Source organism: Rhinoderma darwinii, chromosome 3 (genome assembly GCF_050947455.1).
Source record: "Rhinoderma darwinii isolate aRhiDar2 chromosome 3, aRhiDar2.hap1, whole genome shotgun sequence".
Lineage (NCBI taxonomy): Eukaryota > Metazoa > Chordata > Amphibia > Anura > Rhinodermatidae > Rhinoderma > Rhinoderma darwinii.
Genome location: NC_134689.1, coordinates 186,452,452 through 186,470,691, shown reverse-complemented (window position 1 = coordinate 186,470,691; position 18,240 = coordinate 186,452,452). Strand labels below are relative to the sequence as shown.

The following is an 18,240-nucleotide window of genomic DNA, read 5'->3' as shown; positions in this document are numbered from 1 at the left end:
GCAACACTATATAAAGTCAGACTGCTATATCAATACATCTTTCTTATATTGCATATAGCACACAATTCCATTTATAAAGGCAATATAAAAGAAGAACTGTAAAAAACAATTAATGCTTTAACCAAGGCAGACATTCTATAGTTTATTCAATACTCATAAACTTCGTCACCCCTCTCATCTTCAAGCTGTATATCTCTAATTAACGTCTTGGCATTGCTACCTTCAGTTTACCTAAAGTCCCGTTCAGATCTTCTGTGAGGTACCATGTCGTATATTGAAATCCCGCCACCACATCCCCGATATCCGAATCTGACAACTGCACCAAAAATGGTTTCCATTTTTTGAAAAAGCCAGCTGTTTGTTTGTTTTTTTGAGTTTTGCTGCATCAATCTTATCCGAATACAGACAAGCCTTCAACTGCTGTATTAGTTGATCTAGTGACGGTATATTAGAATCCAACCAATTTTTCAATATACATCTTTTGCCTATGAGCAGTATGACATGCACTAGTGGTGGTACATGCTTGACGGAAACCCCCTCATCTGCATCTATTGAGGCTATTGAATGGAAGAGAAGGAGCATAGGGACCATCTGAAAAGTTGTATCCCAAAGTTTATGTATTTATGTTAGAACTTCCTTCCAATATCCCTGTGTAGAAGGGCACAACCAGATGCCATGATACAAATCCGTGTGCGGTTGGGTACACTTGAGACAGGCATGTAATCTATCAGGATTATTAGCCTTAGGTGGTATGTTAAAAGCGTAAATGGCCGCATGCATCAATCTAAAATGTGTCTCTCTCTACCTCATTTATAACATGCTTCCGTACTGCATTCCATCCCTCCAATAGATATGTGTTAATGTCTGGTAGTTTCAACATGCGCCTCCAATATGCGAAATGATTCTTCGGGTCTATCCGTATGTACAAGTCTTTAATCGTCCTATATAAAAAATACAATGACTTTCTATGGGACGCCTCACCAATAAGACCATCAAATGCATTGTCCACTACCTCTCTCTCCAAGTTCCATACTAGTTTCATACAGAAAGATTTGACCTGCAGATACTGAAGAAAATGTGTTGGCAGGACTCCAAATTCCCCGACCAGCTCGAACGATGTTATTATTCTAGGCTCTCATGCATTATGTGTCCGACCGTTGTTATACTCCCCTGCTTCCACATATTAAACAGACTACTGGACGTCCCAGCCGGGAAATCTATATGTGACCATAAAGGTAAATATTTAGACAACTGATAAGACAAACCCTGCTTTTTCCTCACCTCTTTCCAGCACAAAATGGTGTCCCTTAACAATATGGAATTCTTGACATGTCATGGCAGAGATGCCATTTTAGTATGTAGCAGCGCTGAAATGTCATAATCACCTACTAGTGCTGACTCCAATTCATAATTGGAGTAATGGTCTGTGTGATGTAGCCAATCCAAGACATGTCGAAAAAGACTGGCCATATTGTATCCCCTCAAATGTGGTATGTTTATCCCCCCTGCCAATGGTACACCTGTAATTTAGCTAACGAAATACGGGAGCATTTGTGTAACCATATGAATTTAGAGATAGCAGTGTTGAAAGCCTTGACATCCGTGTGTTGCAATAAAATAGGTAAGGTCTGTAGTGGATATAATAACCTGGCAAATTAGATCATCTTAACCAGATGACATCTACAAAACATTGAGAGCGGCAATGTGGCCCATTTGTCAAATTCGGCTTTTATTTTATGAAAAAGTAGTCCATAATTTAAATTTTATAAAGAGCCTGGTGTTTTCCCTATCTGGATGCCTAAATATGTTATATGAGTTCTAGATCTCTTGAGTGATTGTGGGATGTCAAACCCAAGAGCTCGCTATTGTGTGGATTAATTCTGAGCCCCGCAAATTATCCATAAGTGCGAATTAAGTAAAAAATTTGTTGCAAATGTTGAGATGGTTGTGATAGAAACAACAGAATATCATCTGCGAATATAGCGGATTTCACTTCAACTTTTCCCACATGTATACCAGTGAACAGCTGACCATGTTTCAAAACATAAATCAATGGCTCCAATGCTAAGTCAAATAGTATTGGTGACAAAGGGCAACCCCGTCGCGTGCCCTTGTGTAGATTAAACGCCTTAGCTCTAAACAGCCTCTGTGAGGTTAGTGTACAATGATTTCAAAAACAGTCTAAAACCCCCTTGTATGTTAAACTTGTCCAGGACCATGTTCAGCCATTGCCACTCAACATTATCAAAGGCTTTTTCAGCGTCTAACAACACAAGTGCCGGGTGGTTGAAGAGCGATGGCCGAGCTTTAATCACATCCATTACCCCCAAAACTTTTCTGATATTTGTTACTGCTGCTCTGCCCTTGATAAACCCCACCTGTGATGGTCCCACCAAAAGGGGCATCAATATCGCAAACCTAGCCGTCATAATCTTTGATATCAGTTTAAGGGCCTTATTAATAAGTGAAATGGGCCTATATGAACTTGGTTGTAAAAGATCTTTCCCAGCTTTAGGCAAAACCTTGATGTATGCAGTATTTGCCGCATCAAGTACGTCTGCACCCTGTAGTAATGAATTAAACTAGGACAATGACGTCAGGGTTATCTGTTCCTGTAAGATTTTGTAAAATTCCGCCGGGTACCCATCAGGCCCCGGTACTTTCCCATTCGATAGAGCTTTGATAGCCAATTGCAATTCTTTTAGCGTTATTGGAGCATTAAGACCTTCTAGCTGTTCTGAAGTTAGGGTAGGCAAAGACAGGTGTGAGAGAAACTGACTCCATAGTGTGTGTGTTATCATATAACTTCTGGTAAAAGACCTGAAAAATTTTGTTTATTTTCCTGGGGTCGGAATATGTTTGTCCCATTTCATCCATCAAGCTGGTTATATGTGTGTGTGGTCGAAACCCTCTAGATAATCCCGCCAATAACTTCCCTGCTTTGTTACCATACCAAAACAGTTCAGCTTCATAACTTGAACTGCCAAACCTCTGCTTCTTGTCCAACCATGATTCAAAATGCCTTTTAGCTTCTATCCACTTAGCTTGTTTATCTGTAGACGGGTCTGCCAAGAAAGAAGAATATGCTTCTCTAAGAACGTCGCTACAGTCCCTGTATTTCTGAAAGGTCTGTTTTTTCTTGTGAGTTACATAAGCTATAAGTTCCCCTCGTAAGACAGCCTTGGCTGTTTCAGAGTATAACACATAATCGGTTCTATGTGCCGCATTATCGCTATCATATTCTAACCACCAACCTTTTAACAGATCTTGAAAACCCTCATCACCTACTAGAATGGTCGGAAACCTCCAATGGAAATCTCCCCCTTTAGTGTGGTCATCTGCTAACTCTATTCGCACAGGAGCATGACCAGAGATAAGCAGATTCTAGATGTCAGCCTGTTCTACCCGTTAGAGTAAGCGCGAGCTCAGAAAAATATAGTCCAGTCTGGACCAAGACTTCTGATATGGTGAAGAATAAGTAAACTCCCTATCAGCAGGGTGCATATGCCTCCAACTATCAGTTAATTGCGTGGCATGTGAGAGCTCCGGTAAAATTCCATCAGTGGCCAGAGATGGTGCAGTAACATTTCTTTTCCTATCCTCAGATGTGTGCATGACTGAATTGAAATCACCCCCTACTAATTTCAGCATACAAGTATCTGCCAAAAGTTTAGATTGGAGAGTCTGGAAATATGCTCGGTTATTTGAGTTAGGAGCATTAACATTATATATACTAAGTTCACCCAAGGGACTATCTAATAGCACCTGTATTAATCTCCCTTCAGCATCTATATACTTCGAACGTATTGTGGATGCAACATTTTTATGTACCAGAATCATCACCCCATTTTTTTTATGGATTGTCGGAGAGCCAGAAACCTCTCCCACCCAATATTTATGCTGTAAAGGATCTGCCAGGCACAGCTTCGGGGTTAACTTCCATAGGTAATCAGTGTTCACCTGAGTCTATGTCTCTGAGACTGACTCCAGCTTCCACCACTCAGGCTGGCAGGCTTAGAAGTGGGAGAGCCTATCGCAGCCTGGCCAGACTCAGCTAGCTCCCGCCCTCTGTCTATTTATACCTGCCTTTCCTGTTCCTCCTTGCTTGTGATTCTTCCCGTGTGGTTTCCTGGCCCAGCTACAGATTCTGACTATTTGATCCTGCTCCATACTGACCCTGGCTTACTGACTACTCTCCTGCTCTGCGTTTGGTACCTCGTGCACTCCTGGTTTGACTCGGCTCGTTCACCACTCTTGTTGCTCACGGTGTTCCCGTGGGCAACGGCCCCATTTCCCTTAGCTTTGTGTACCCTTGTCTGTTTGTCTCGTGCACTTACTGAGCGTAGGGACCGCCGCCCCGTTGTACCCCGTCGCCTAGGGCGGGTCGTTGCAAGTAGGCAGGGACAGAGTGGCGGGTAGATTAGGGCTCACTTGTCCGTTTCCCTACCCCTATCATTACATATGCATTCGGAAGAAGTCTTGTTCCTCCAGATGCGTCTACTGAAGAAGGGCCATATCAGCTTTTAATTTACTAAGATGCCGCCGGACCATAGATCTCTTGTGGCGGGACAAGAGGCCCTTACCATTCCAAGACACTACTCTCATAAAACAGCATAGAAACTAGGGCTATGGTAGTCATCTGTATGCCATATACGAATCTGAAGACGTAATGTGCCATGTGAACCAATGAGGGATAAAGAAAGACACCCATGCTCCTTGGAGCCAGTGTCTGATTGTTGGTTAAGTCTGCCTTGTAACAAAAAAAAACACATAACTTTTAGTAAATATTGTAACTCTCCCTGTTACCATCAGGGATCTCCACCTCTCTCCTTTATAATTTCTCTGGACTTCTCTTTTTTCTGACATGTTATCTCTTCGACCCCACCTTAAGATTTTAATATACAAACATCAGGGTAGGCCCAGACCAGGTGTCCTCGTAACATCAATAGACCCAAGGACACCTAACCCAAACTTGGGACTCTACTGACTGATCAGGATTGATACAGTAGATATACATAACAGTTGAATAAAGCAAATTAATTAGTGTCCTGGTGTATTCACTGCTCTTGGTCACAGTAGAAAGAAAAATAAATAACAAAAGGGCTGTCTCACGGCTTTGCTTTTTTTTTGAGTTGCTACACATGTCGTGGGGTTTGAGGCAGTCTTTTATCCTTAGGAGTCTGCACCCTTGGGTAGGAAATACTCTGCTGCAAAACCCATCCAAGAGAGGCTCCATCACTAGCAGGAGGAGTAGTTTCCTTGAATAAATCCCTGAACACCGCCTCCACTTCTTAATGATCAGCATAAACCTGCAGGGTGTCGCTTGGTGTAGTGACCCTTAGAATCTCTGGATATTGTAATTGGAATTTCATTCCATGGTTATGTAACACAGTGCAGATCTTGCTGAACAGCTTTCTCTTTTTTGAGACTTCTGCCGAGTAGTTTCTAAACAGCATGACCATGACCCCATTCACCTTTGCCGGTTCCCTCCGAGCCTTGTATGAACGTAGTAATGATTCCTTATCAGAGTAGTCCAGATAATGCACTATAATCTGCCTGGCTCTTTTGCTGGAGCCCTGTTGATGCTGTGAGTTTTGTCTGTCTGGACCCACTCTATGCGCTTTTTCCACTTTACATTGTCCCTCCATATTCAGCACCTTTGGTAGGTCATATTCACATAGGCGTTTTAAGTGCAATGCCAGTACCGTTTCTGGAATGCCTAGTATCCGGATATTATTTTGTCGCGATCTGTTTTCTAGATCATCAATCTTGGACATCATCCGCTGTTTCTCCGTTAAGAGTTCCTGAAGGTTCCCATGTGTATCAGCAGCATCATCTTCCAGCATAGATATGCATTGTTCTGCCTCATCTAGATGAGTGCCATGTTGGGCAATGTCATTTTGTATTAGTTGAAGGGAGGCTGATATCGTAGTCGCCAGAGTGTCCTGTATATCCGGTGTCATACGTTTGACTACCTCAATGGCCAGTTTTTTATAGTCGACTGATGTCGCCAAACCGGAGGCCGGCTCCATACCCTCATCATCAGAAACGAGATCGTCATGGTCCGACGATGGACGGCTCACCCCCTGCTTCTCCTTCCTAGTGACAGGTGGCATGATGCACTTGCAATGAAAAGTACTGAGAACCTCACTGCGGATACTCTTGAACAATATACTATGTGCTATGCACCACCACAAATGTTCGATATAGCACAGTGCGGAGAGAAGGAGAGAAACAAAGATGGTGCTGACCTCCCTTAAGCCAGTTGCACGTGGCTTCGGTGTCAAAATGTTTTGGGCCGGTCGGCTATATAGAAGGATCGTTTACTCGTTCTAGCAGGGCGATTCCTTGCCGGATATGTCCAGTACAGCAGATATGGTAGTTAGCAAATCATCCACGTCTGCTCTCGAGTTCACCGACCGCTGTATCCCTCCATGGACACCTCCGTCAAATGCAGAGTAAAGCTCGTCGTCTCAAAGCATGCCGCCCTCCACAGTGTTCCGTCAGGTAAGTGCAATAAGATATATATCTTTATATGAGTTTGTTAGCTGTAAGTGCCGATTTTTGATAAGGTGGGTCTGGAGAGCTCCTTTCTCCCTCCTCACATGTCAGCACCGGAACCGGAAGTTATGAGTGCTTGTTTTTTGCGGGACGACTTATATGTTTTTATTGGTACCATTTTGGAGTAGATGCGACTTTTTGCAAAAAAAATTTTTAAGGCAGGATTCAAAGAAAACAGCAATTATTACATCGTTTTTTATTTTATTTTTACGATGTTCACCGTGCGGGATAAATGATGTAAGGACTTTATAGTTGGGGTAGTTATGGACGCGGCAATAGCAAATATATGTAACTTTTTAACTTTATTCTTTTTCTTAATAATAAAGCAGTTTGTAAGGAGAAAAAGTGGGTTTTTCTTTTTTTTTCCACTTTTTATTAAGCTTTTTTTGTACTTTTTTACTAGTCCCACTAGTCTCACTCCGATCGAATTTATAATACTCTGCAATACTTCTGTATTGCAGTGTATTATGCCTGTCCATGTAAAACGGACAGGCATATGCTAGGCCATGCCACAGGCATGACCTAGCAGGCATACACTACAGGCAGACCTGGGGGCCTTTATTAGGCCCCCCGGCTGCCATAGAAGATACCGGCACCCGGCGATTTATGGGATGGGATGGAGCTCCCTCTCTCCAAAACCACTCAGATGCGTCTCTCGCTATTGAGCGCCGCATCTGAGCGGTTACACTGGTGAGATCGATACTGATATTGATCTCACCCGTTCGAGCAGGGATGCACCCAGCCCTCAGCTACATCTGGCAGCTGAGACCAGGGACATTTAACGGCTCCCTGCTCTGTTTATTTATTCTGATGCAGCGCCGTAAAAAGGCCTATGCATCGGAATAAAGCCCGTTAGTGGCCGCCGTAAAAACACTATGGGGTGGTCACTAACAGGTTAAAGTGTAACTAAACCTTCAACAAACTTCTAACATGTCATAGTGACATGTCATAAGTTTTGATCAGTAAGGGTCCGAGCACTGAGACCCCCCACCGATCGCTAGAACGAAGTGACAGAATTGTTCGGGTGAGCGCTAAACCACTTCGTTTCTGATCGGCTTTTTCTGGGGAAGCTGACGTAGGGGTTGTACGGGCCCATAGACTTTCTATTGAGTCCTTACACTGCTACATCAGAAACCAAGCGGCTCAGTGCTCACTCTTTAACAGTTAAACAAGAGTGCATATCTAAATAAAGAAGTACATAGTTACTTGCCCAAAACTTAGTACTTAAAAAACTCCTGCAGCGCACCAGAACTACACAGCTTTGACATGACATGCTATATGTATACCATGAGCTGGAATTTGGACTCTGCATCTCTATAGGGTTTGGCTTATATGGGTGGATAGACTGAGGCCTGCATTAAGAAAGTCTAAGATAACATCCCTTCTGTTCAACTTTAACACTCCCTGTTAAAATCATAGTCACATCTCCTAGGTTAGTCTTCTATGAATGACAGCCAATGGCGGATTATCATAGGGCGTTTTGGGCGGCCGCTCGGGGGCCCGAGGCTCCCGGGGGGCCCATGGCCGCCCAAAGTACATTGTAGCTTTGTCGCGTTTTTGCAGCGAATCGAGGCAAAAACCGCGACGGAGCTGCATTGTGTATGTGCTGCAAAAGGACCTTTAGACATAAGGTCACATGACCGTATCTCTAAAGTTCTTACTACTGCTTAGAGACCTGCTGGTCACATGACCACAGGCCTTGAGCAGCAGCAGCAAAATTCCACAGAGAAGGCTGAGGAGAGTTGCTATATAATTATAAGGGGATTGATTTGTTTAAGGGGTCTGTACTTAGGGGGTCTGGTCTGGGGTCTGTAAGAGTTTAAGGGGTTTAGGGTCTGTATATTTAGTGGTCTGTGTTAGTTTAGGGGGTCTAGGTTCTGTATTTAGGGGGTCTGGATTAGTTTATAGTGCCTATTTAGGGGGCCTGTTCTAGGGTCTGTATTAGTTTAGGGGTCTTTATTTAGGGGTCTGTATTTAGGGGTCTGGTGTCTGTATTAGAACAGGGGGTCTGGTCCGGTGTCTGTATTACTTAAGGGAGTCAGGTCTGGGGTCATTATTAGTGTAGGGGTCAGGTCTGGGGTCTGTATTAGTTTGAGGTCTGGTGTCTGTATTTATGGGGTCTGTTGTCTGTATTTAGGGGTCTGGTCTGGGGTCTGTATTAGTTTAGGGGTCTTTATTTAGGGGTCTGTATTAGTTTAGGGGGTCTGGTCTGGGGTCTGTATTAAGGGAGTCAGGTCTGGGGTCTGTTTAGGTGTCTTCGCTGAGGTCTGTATTTATTTAGGGTGCTTGTTCTGGTGTCTGTATTTGTGTAGGGGGTTCTGGTCTGGAGACTGCAATAGTTTAGAAGGTCTGGTGTCTGCATGTATTCTATGATTTAGTCTGGGGTCCAAATTTATTGGTCTGAGTAAAAGGGGTTGTCCAGGCACATCCATATGTCATCAGTATAAAAAAACGGTACGTGCCCGGACAACTCCTTTAATGTATGGGCCTGGGTGTCTAAATTTGTGTGTTTCTATAGAGGCTGGAAATGGCTGCAGAAGTGATGGGCAAAGATGTCTCATCAGGAGAAGTCGCCATAATGATCTGCGTCAGATGGAGAAGAAAAGAAAATGACTCCCATCAGAGAAGACGTCACTTGTGAGTCACTGGATCTATAGAGGATCTGTCCCCTCTCCTGACATGTCTGTTGTAGGAAATCCTTGTATTCTACATCTCTTTGTGTACCCAGGACTAATAGACAAAATGCGTTTTACCATTCCAATTGTCAAGAGGAAGTGTCCGTACAGTGTGATACTGTCAGCGATAGTTGGAGACTGTCAGTATGTAGGGACACAGCCCTTTGACAAGGGGAATCTTAACAACCATTTGTCAATGCACACACAGAAAGGTGGTGTTCACTATAGACACGGCAGAGCAGCGGTGGAGAAGGGGGGCCCAAGTTTGTGGAACAGCCCAGGGCCTATGGTCTACTTAATCCGCCACTGATGACAGTTAATGAATGGGTAGAAGTCCAAAGCAAAGTACCAAGTTGAAAGAGAGGAAGGTAAACGGTCATTGAAAAGGCAGAGGCTGGTGGATATTGATTAAATCGATAGACAAGCAAAGATCAGAAAATGAGAGAGAGAACAAGCAGGTCAGTTTGTATCCAGAAGATCAAACAAAATATCCCATTCTCACAGCTCACATGAAACAAAAAAAATGTATTCTCCTGGCCATGACATATAGGGCATGGTCACTTTTAAATTAAATCCTAAACTCTGTTGTTCATTACAAATTCAGGACATATCAATAAGGTCTAATACGTTACTTGTGAATCAACCCATAAGAAATTGGCCCTAGTGGAAAGTGATTGGCTCCAAAGTCCGCTCCAAATGGGGTTGTCTTCTGTTGGTGGGCCCATTAATGTGTCAGGGGTCTACCCGAGAATCCTTTGGTACTTTTTAGAGATTTAAACAAACACTGTTAAGTAGATGTTTCTCAGGGTGTATAATAAAACTACAGCATTTGCTTGTTAATAAATCCATGAATTACATTTATTTTCATGCAATCATGTCCAAGGTTATATTGATCCATCTTGAAACCCATGAAGGAGAAGATAGTTACTTCATCCTTTACTGATGTTATCATCAAACACACTTCCCAGCATTTTTTGTTATTCAAATTGTTGGACTTATAAGCTTAAAAATTAGGATATATTGTAGACTCTGGTTTGTCTAACAATTCCCTGATAGACAAATACACATCTGGTTACAACCGATAGGAGACCATGGTTCACACTATATCATAGATTCAATTAAAAAGACAACTTATTTTCATATTCCCTGCTTGGGCATATGGGTTAAAATGAAATGGAAAAAAGAACACGGCGCCACATAGTGCAAAGTAAAATCCAGGTAGAACAAAGGACCACGATAGATGTAACAATTACGCTCACCTTGGGTAGTGGACACCGATAGGTGTCATAAAAGCATGGAAAGCTGCAGCCAGGTCCAAAACACAGCCAAACAAAGTTTGTTGTCAGTTGAGGGGATGATTGAAGTAGAAAAATTGAGACCACCGGCGCTGCTATATGGAAGTGAGCGATATGAAGACTTAGGCAGACATCTAGATAAAGGATTTTATTGTCAAACAGGCTACGCGTTTCAACACCGAACCGGTGTCTTCCTCAGGCCCTGGGCATATGGGTGTCATAGAATGGGTGTACATTCTATATTAGATAGAGGAGAGCCACTAGAAAAAACAATTCTCAAAAACATGTACTGAATGGTCACTTATTCATAGGAATGGGTGCTATGTAATAAAATCAGCTTCCAATGGCGATATTAGCTGACTGCCAGTGGTTTCAGCAGCCAAATCTGCAAAGATCAGCTGTCCCCTTGGGTGGGCCTTATGTTAGATGGTGTCCTGTGCATTACCTTGTGATGAGTCACCCCTCCGTCCTCATATGGTGTTTTGTCATGCAGTGTACAAATAACCATACCAAACAGAGCCTAATTATAATTCCACACAGCGCCATGCAGCCTATAAGACACTGGGAGAGGATACCTGCGTAGGCTGGCGTGATGACGTCACTGGATCGTGCAAGTATCCTGTGTCGGTGTCTCATAGGCTGAAGAACTGAGGAGGCTGTGAGACTGCAGCTCCTTTCGTCTTGGAAATAGGGCTAGGTGAGAATAAGTTTTTTATTTGTTTGGGTGGCACTATCTACATGGGCGGTCTGTGGCACTATCTATAAGAGGGAAGAGAAGGTGTGTGGCCCTATCTACACAGGGGTGTTGCACTATCTACATGGGGATGTGTGTGGCACTATCTACAGGAGGCTGTGTGTAGCACTATCTACAGGGGGTTGTGACACTATCTACAGGGGTCTGTGTGTGGCACTCTCTACAGTGTCCTGTGTGTGGCACTATTTACCTGGGGCTATGTGTGGCACTATCTACAGGGTGCTGTATGTGGCACCATATACAGGGGACTGTGTGGCACCATCTACATGGGGCTGTTGCACCATCTACATTGAGCTGTGTGTCGCACTATCTGCGGGGGGTTTGGCATAATTTACAGGTGGCTGTGTATAGCACTATCTACAGGGGGTGTGACACTCTACAGGCGGCTGTGTGTGACTATATCTACAGGGGGTGTGGGGCTATATGTGGCACCGTCTACATGGGGTGTGGCATAATCTACAGGGGGCTGTGCCCGGCACTTTCTACGGGGGGTGGCACCATTGACAGTGGGCTGTGTGTGGCACTATCTACGGGGGTGTTGCACTATCTACAGGCAGCTGTGAGTGGCATTATCTACAGTAGGGCATAGCATCATACACAGGGGGCTGTGTGCAGCACTATCTGTGGGGGGTGTGGCACCATCTAAAGGGGGCTGTGTGTGGCCCTATCTACAGAGGTGTGGTGCTATCTACAAGGGTTGTGTGGCACTATCTACAGGTCGGGTGTGTGGCAATATCTACAAGGGGGTGCGGCACTATAAGGGGGAGCAGTGGCTATATCTCCAGGGGTGTGTGGCACTATCTTCAAGGCAGGAGGGTGGCACATCTACAGGAGGCAGTGTGTGTCACTATCTAAAGGGAACAGTGCAACAATACAGGGGTTAGTGTGGTACTACAGGGGTCAGTGTGGAATTATCTAGAGGAAGTAGTGTGGTCAATGGTGGATCATCATAGGCTGTTTTGGGCTGCCGCCCGGGGGCCGCGGCTCCCGGGGGCCCATGGCTGCCCAAAGTACAATCTAGTTTTGGCGAGTTTTTGCCGTGAATCGTGGCAAAAACCGCGATGAAACGGCATTGTATATGTCCTGCAAAAGGACCTTAGACATAAGGTCACATGACCTCATCTCTGAAGTTCCTACTACTGTTTAGAGACCTACTGGTCACATAATCGCAGCTCCATGAGCAGCAGCAAGACTCCACGGAGAAGACTAAGCTGCTACGTAGTTTATGGGCTCTGTATTTAGGGGGCCTGGACTAGGGTCTGTATTAGTTTAGGGGACTTTATTTAGGGGTTCGTATTAGTTTAGGGGGACTGTATTTAGGAGTCCTGTCTGGAGGTCTGTATTTATTTAGGGTGCTTATTCTGGGGTCTGTATTTGCTTAGGGGGGTCTGGTCTGGGGGACTGCAATAGTTTAGAAGGTCTGGTGTTGTATGTATTCTATGATCTAGTCTGGGGTCCAAATTTATTAGTCTGAGTAAAAGGGGTTGTCCAGGCACATCCATAGGTCATCACTATAAAAAACAGTCTGTGCCCAGACAACCCCTTTAATGTATGATTCTGGGCCTTGGTGTCTAAATTTGTGTGTTTCTATAGAGGCTGGAAATGGCTGCAGAAGTGATGGGCAAAGATGTCAGGAGAAGTCGCCATAACAGTCTGCGTTAGATGGAGAAGAGAAGAAAATTACTCTTATTAGAAAAGACATCACCTGTGAGTCACTGGATCTATAGGGGATCTGTACCCTCTCCTGACATGTCTGTTGTAGGAAATCCTTGTATTCTACATATCTTTGTGTACCCAGGACTAATAGACAAAATGCGTGTTACCATTCCCATTGTTAAGAGGAAGTGTCCCTGAACAGTGTGATGATGTCAGCGATGGTTGGAGACCGTCAGTATGTAGGGACACAACCCTTTGACAAGGGGAATCGTAACACCCATTTGTCAATGCTCGCACAGAAAGGTGGTGTTCACTATAGACACGGCAGAGCGGCGGTGGGGAAGGGGGCCCAATTTTTGGAAACAGCAGAGGGCCTATGATCTACTTAATCCTCCACTGAGTGTGGTACTATCTACAGGGGTCTGTGTGTGGCACAATCTACAGGGGGCTGTGTGTGGCACTATCTATAGGAGGCTGTGTGTTGACACTTTCTACAGAGGCTGTGTGTGCCACTATCTACATGAGCTGTCTGTGGCACTGTCTACAGGGGCTGTGTGTGGCAGTATCTACAGGGGGCTGTGTGTGGCACCATCTACAGGGGGGAGGGTGCGGCACCATCTATGGGGGTGCGGCACTATCTGCGGGGGGTGTGGCTCCATCTATAGGTGGCTGTGTGGTACTATCTACGGGGTGTGGCACATCTACCAAGGGATGTGTGGCACTATCTACAGGGGTGTGGCACTATCTACATGGGGATGTGTGGCACTATCTACGGGGGTGTGGCACTATCTATAAGGCTAGGCAGTGGCTATATCACCAGGGGTGTGTGTGGCACTATCTTCAAGGCAGGAGTGTGGCACCGTCTACAGTGAGCTGTTTATGGCACTATCTACAGTGAGTTGTGTGTAGCACTATCTACAGGGGGACGGTGTGTGGCACTATACAGGAGGGGGTTTGACACTATATACAGGGGGCTGTGTGTGGCGCCATACAGGGGGTGTGGCACTAGACTCAGGGGGCACTGTATGGGGCACTAGACACAGGGCGTAGGGGGCAATGGCTGTGAGGGAGGAGGGACAGTCAAAAGTTTTCTATAGGCGCAGTCCCTAGTTATGTGCCTGATGGCATATAATGGTAGCTGTCAGACAACTTGCTTCTATCCCAGAAAGTGTATTGAGTGACGTTTGGAGAACAAGTAACTTGAGTTTAGAAGTGAGACCCAAAAAAGTTACAATTCAGGAGTAAGTCAATCTTTCATTTTTCTTTGGAAGTATGCCATGAATAAATATAAATAATTGCAATGTAGTTATGAGTAGCAGTGGCCTATGTAAACTTTTAATGTTTCAACTTGCCTCCAAAACCAATGCCCTGCATATGTGTAAGCATTACTTATTTCTACTGAATGTAAAATGAAGCCATAAACATATAATTCAATTCTAATCTAAAACATGAATTTTACACCAAGGCCGGGTAAGTCGTCAGCACAAGATATTTAAGGTCAATCATACATTAAACTGTAATTTATAGAGACTCAAACAGCCAGCCAGAGGTTTAAGAGTGTCAGCACCAGAAACAATGTGCTGTTATGTTTTGATGGAGTATCTATTTATATTGATAAATTACCACTATGGAGAACTTTCTTTAACACCTTCTCTATAAAATTATACAAAGTTCTTTATTAAGTATTGTCACTGAAAACGTTATCATGCTTGACACGGAGGATGCTGTGTTGTATTATGGTTTATAATCTGCATTTCAGTGATTGATTACATAGTTTATACATTAAAACAAGCCAGAACCATGACCCTTTTGGAGTGAGCTTAGCTACAAGAACCTTTTGCCTTTAGAAAACAAGTGATCCAGTTTTGTTTTTTATTTTTGTGGATTTTTTACCAAACTGCAAACTTTTTCTTTGTCTTCTTTTAATAATGGAATCATAAAAAGACAAAGAGCAGTGACTAACTATGGGTAAATATAATAGGTAGCAGATACAAAATGTGTAACAGGGCCCCCAACTAGCAAGAATGTGACTACCTTAAAGAATTCGACATGGTCAGATTTTTTGGACGGCTGCAATATCACTTGGTTCTCTTTTTCCTATAGGAATATATTGAAGTCAAGTAGTGGTTATGGTAATCCCGCAATTTGACTACAACTTGCTGGCACCACAGAGTCGCTGTGGATCTCTAGCTAAATGGTACACAGAAATGTCTTCATCAGAATTACTGCATACTGTATTGCATCTCAACTAGTGCCAGCTTTACCATGTTCCTGTAATAAATATATTTGTGCTGGTCATTAGCTGCTCTCTTATATAATAGCGCATAGTCTAGAAAACAGGCTGAATTTAGATCATAGTCTGCAATTGTTCATGTGTATATGCCCTGGGAGAGTTATTACTAAGGCTAATATTATTGTGGTCATCCAAGGGTTATATTATTGAGACTATCCAAAAATAATTTCCGTGAAAAGTCTGTTTCCGACCAGAACAACCAGAATGTATAGCAAGCTAATTTTTCCACACTGGTAATATCATTCATACAGATTTTCATACTGCTGCTACTGCAGAAGAAGATTAAGTTATTCATAGAAAACATTGTACAAGAATAGTGATGTATACAGATACAATTCTTTATAAATCTGAACATATCCGAGGTTGCTCCAAGAGCCTGATAGCTATAAAGCTTGTGGAATTCAGTGATATTTTCCATATAAGCCTTTACTAAGGCAATTGGCATCTGTCCAGTCTAAACGGATTCCAAAATAGAACTCTCACAAGAAACAGAAAAGATAACAAACGTTTCAAGTCAAATTTGGAAACAAAAAAGAACTTCGAGCAGAGTTTTTCTTACTTAACTTGTTTTATAAAGTGTACTTCAAATTCTACATACACTTTAAGGCCACTTTCACATGGCAGCATTTTGATCAATGTTTTGGATCAGTATTTGGAAGCAGAAACTAGGAGTGGAGAATAAACAGAGAAAAGGTATAATGGAAATATTTGCAAAGATTTTGGACCCATCCCTGGTTTTGTCTTACAAATACTGATGAAAAATACTGAACCAAATACTACCGTGTGAAAGTGGCCTAATGTGTATGTGAAACACACACATTAGGAAGAAATGACATTGGGGTGTATTGGGTAATTTTTATAAAGACATACCAGAATTTACTAGTCCTCCTCTTTTTTCATATCGGATGCCAAATAACATTAGGGATAAAATTGTTAAAACAGATATTCAGACATTGTGTCCCATAGAGACTAGCGGACAGACTAGGGGGTCTAGAAAAGGCAGTTCCCCATGCATGTTGTGTGACAATTGTTCCCTTATGTTAAAAGGCAAAACATTCATACATACCTTTACATTGGAAAAAGTTTGATATAAGATTTACCCGAACATGTAGACAGGATTGTCATTTATGTACTCCAATGTCCATGCAATTTACTCTATGTTGGAGAAACCACTACTGAATGCCGCGTGAGACTCAACAATCATAAATCCTGTATTCGCACCGGTAAGATTGAACTCCCTGTCCTGAGACATTGATTAGAAGCTGGCCACCCGATTAATAGCCTTAGATTTATGATAATGGATCATGTGCCCCCATTTAAGTGGGGGGGACGGGACGGAGAACTTATACTAAAACAACACGAAGAAAGATGGATTCACCGATTAAACACATTGAGTCCACATGGTCTAAATAAAGACTATCCACGTTATATATTCAGGAAATAAGTTTATCTTTTATTATTTATTCTCCAAGACATTAACACTTTCCCTTTTTAACCCCTTAGGTGACTACCGTATGAATTTGGCAATTTATAGGTAGAATGTGAACTATTCTCTACATTCATTGTTATTTTGTTTGGGATATTGATATATTTTTACTGTTTTCACAGAAATACACTGGATGACAGCTGAGCACTACCTGATCGAGATGACGTTTGATGTCTTAAATTTTTTATTATTATTACATTGTTAGGTTTGTACATTATTTGTTTATTACATAACAATACTGATTATGTTGTGGATACCCAAATTGCGCTGGATACCGTTTATGTCATCTTTCGATACTTCTATAAAGGGTTGTCTTATATCTCTAAATTTATAGCACACATATTGGCCATGAGAACCCAGTTTTGATCCCACCAATATCTAGGGGAGTGTATTATATCAGGGGCCGGATCCCCCCTAGGGTCTATGAAGAACCTATTGTGGTGCATATTTGCTGTTTTTTTTTAAATATTATAGCCTCATTTTCTGTCCCTGTTCGTATTCTGGCACACGTTGTGGTGCGCAGGCACCGGAAGCGCCATCTGGCTAGATATAGGGAACCGCTGACGGGTTGAAATATCCTTTTCCAAGATGGCGCGACCAGCATCTTATATGCTTCACACGCATGCGCACATGACGTGCTCTATCAGGTGACCTTCCCTCTGTTAAGGGCTTATACGCTATTCACACTGATAGGGTTTTCCCTCTAATCATGCACAATGGGTTGCATATATAACGCTGAGTTGCTGGTATGCTATGTATTTCTAAGGCTGGATTCACACGAGCACATTACGCTAGGAGTCCCTGCCTCTGCGTGGAACTACTGACCCGTACTGAAAACATGATTACAGTACGGGACAGTTGTCCTGCAGCGAGGCAGGGACTCCTAGCATCGTACATTACTATGATGCTAGGAGCCCGGCTCCCTGCCGTGTGCTCGGTCCGGGATTAGCGTCCGAAATACGTTCCGTCCATTACGGACGTAATGTGCTCGTGTGATTCCAGCCTAACTGTTAAGTGTAAGACATATGCGTTTAGTTTATACAACTTGGGGGTGAGTGACAGCTGATACTTATGACACACTAATTGCTATTTATATGTGTTTTAACACTATGTGTACAAATTTTATACATTTGGTATTTGGTATGTATGTATTTTACATGGTTGTGTTGTCATGGATGGATCTCTGTAATCCTTTTATGCACAAATTGCAATATGTTTTGTACCTTTTTTATTAATCATATTTGATTATCGTAATCACACAATTGTAATGTGGAAACACTATATATAAGCTCTATACACATTTTATTCATTGCTTAAAAATGCCTTCAATGGGAAGGTGAAATGTTGTCTACACACTGGGTGGAAAAAAAAAACCTCTTTATACTGTATTTGGAGTGCTGCCTTTTTCTTGTTTTTTTCCTTGGACTTGTGCATTGATCTATTGTAGGAGTTTATGGTCAGAACTCTCTGAGGCTTAGCACCGGCCAATTTTTTGGTTTCCTTTTACTGTGCAGATCCTA

The 18,240-nt window shown here is 42.9% G+C and overlaps 1 protein-coding gene across 1 annotated transcript in view; it reads right to left on the bottom strand.

Moving 5' to 3' along the window:
- Positions 1-18,240, bottom strand: part of CPED1 (cadherin like and PC-esterase domain containing 1) — a 328,476-nt gene that overhangs the window by 277,035 nt on the left and 33,201 nt on the right. The gene's annotated exons all lie outside the window — the stretch shown is intronic.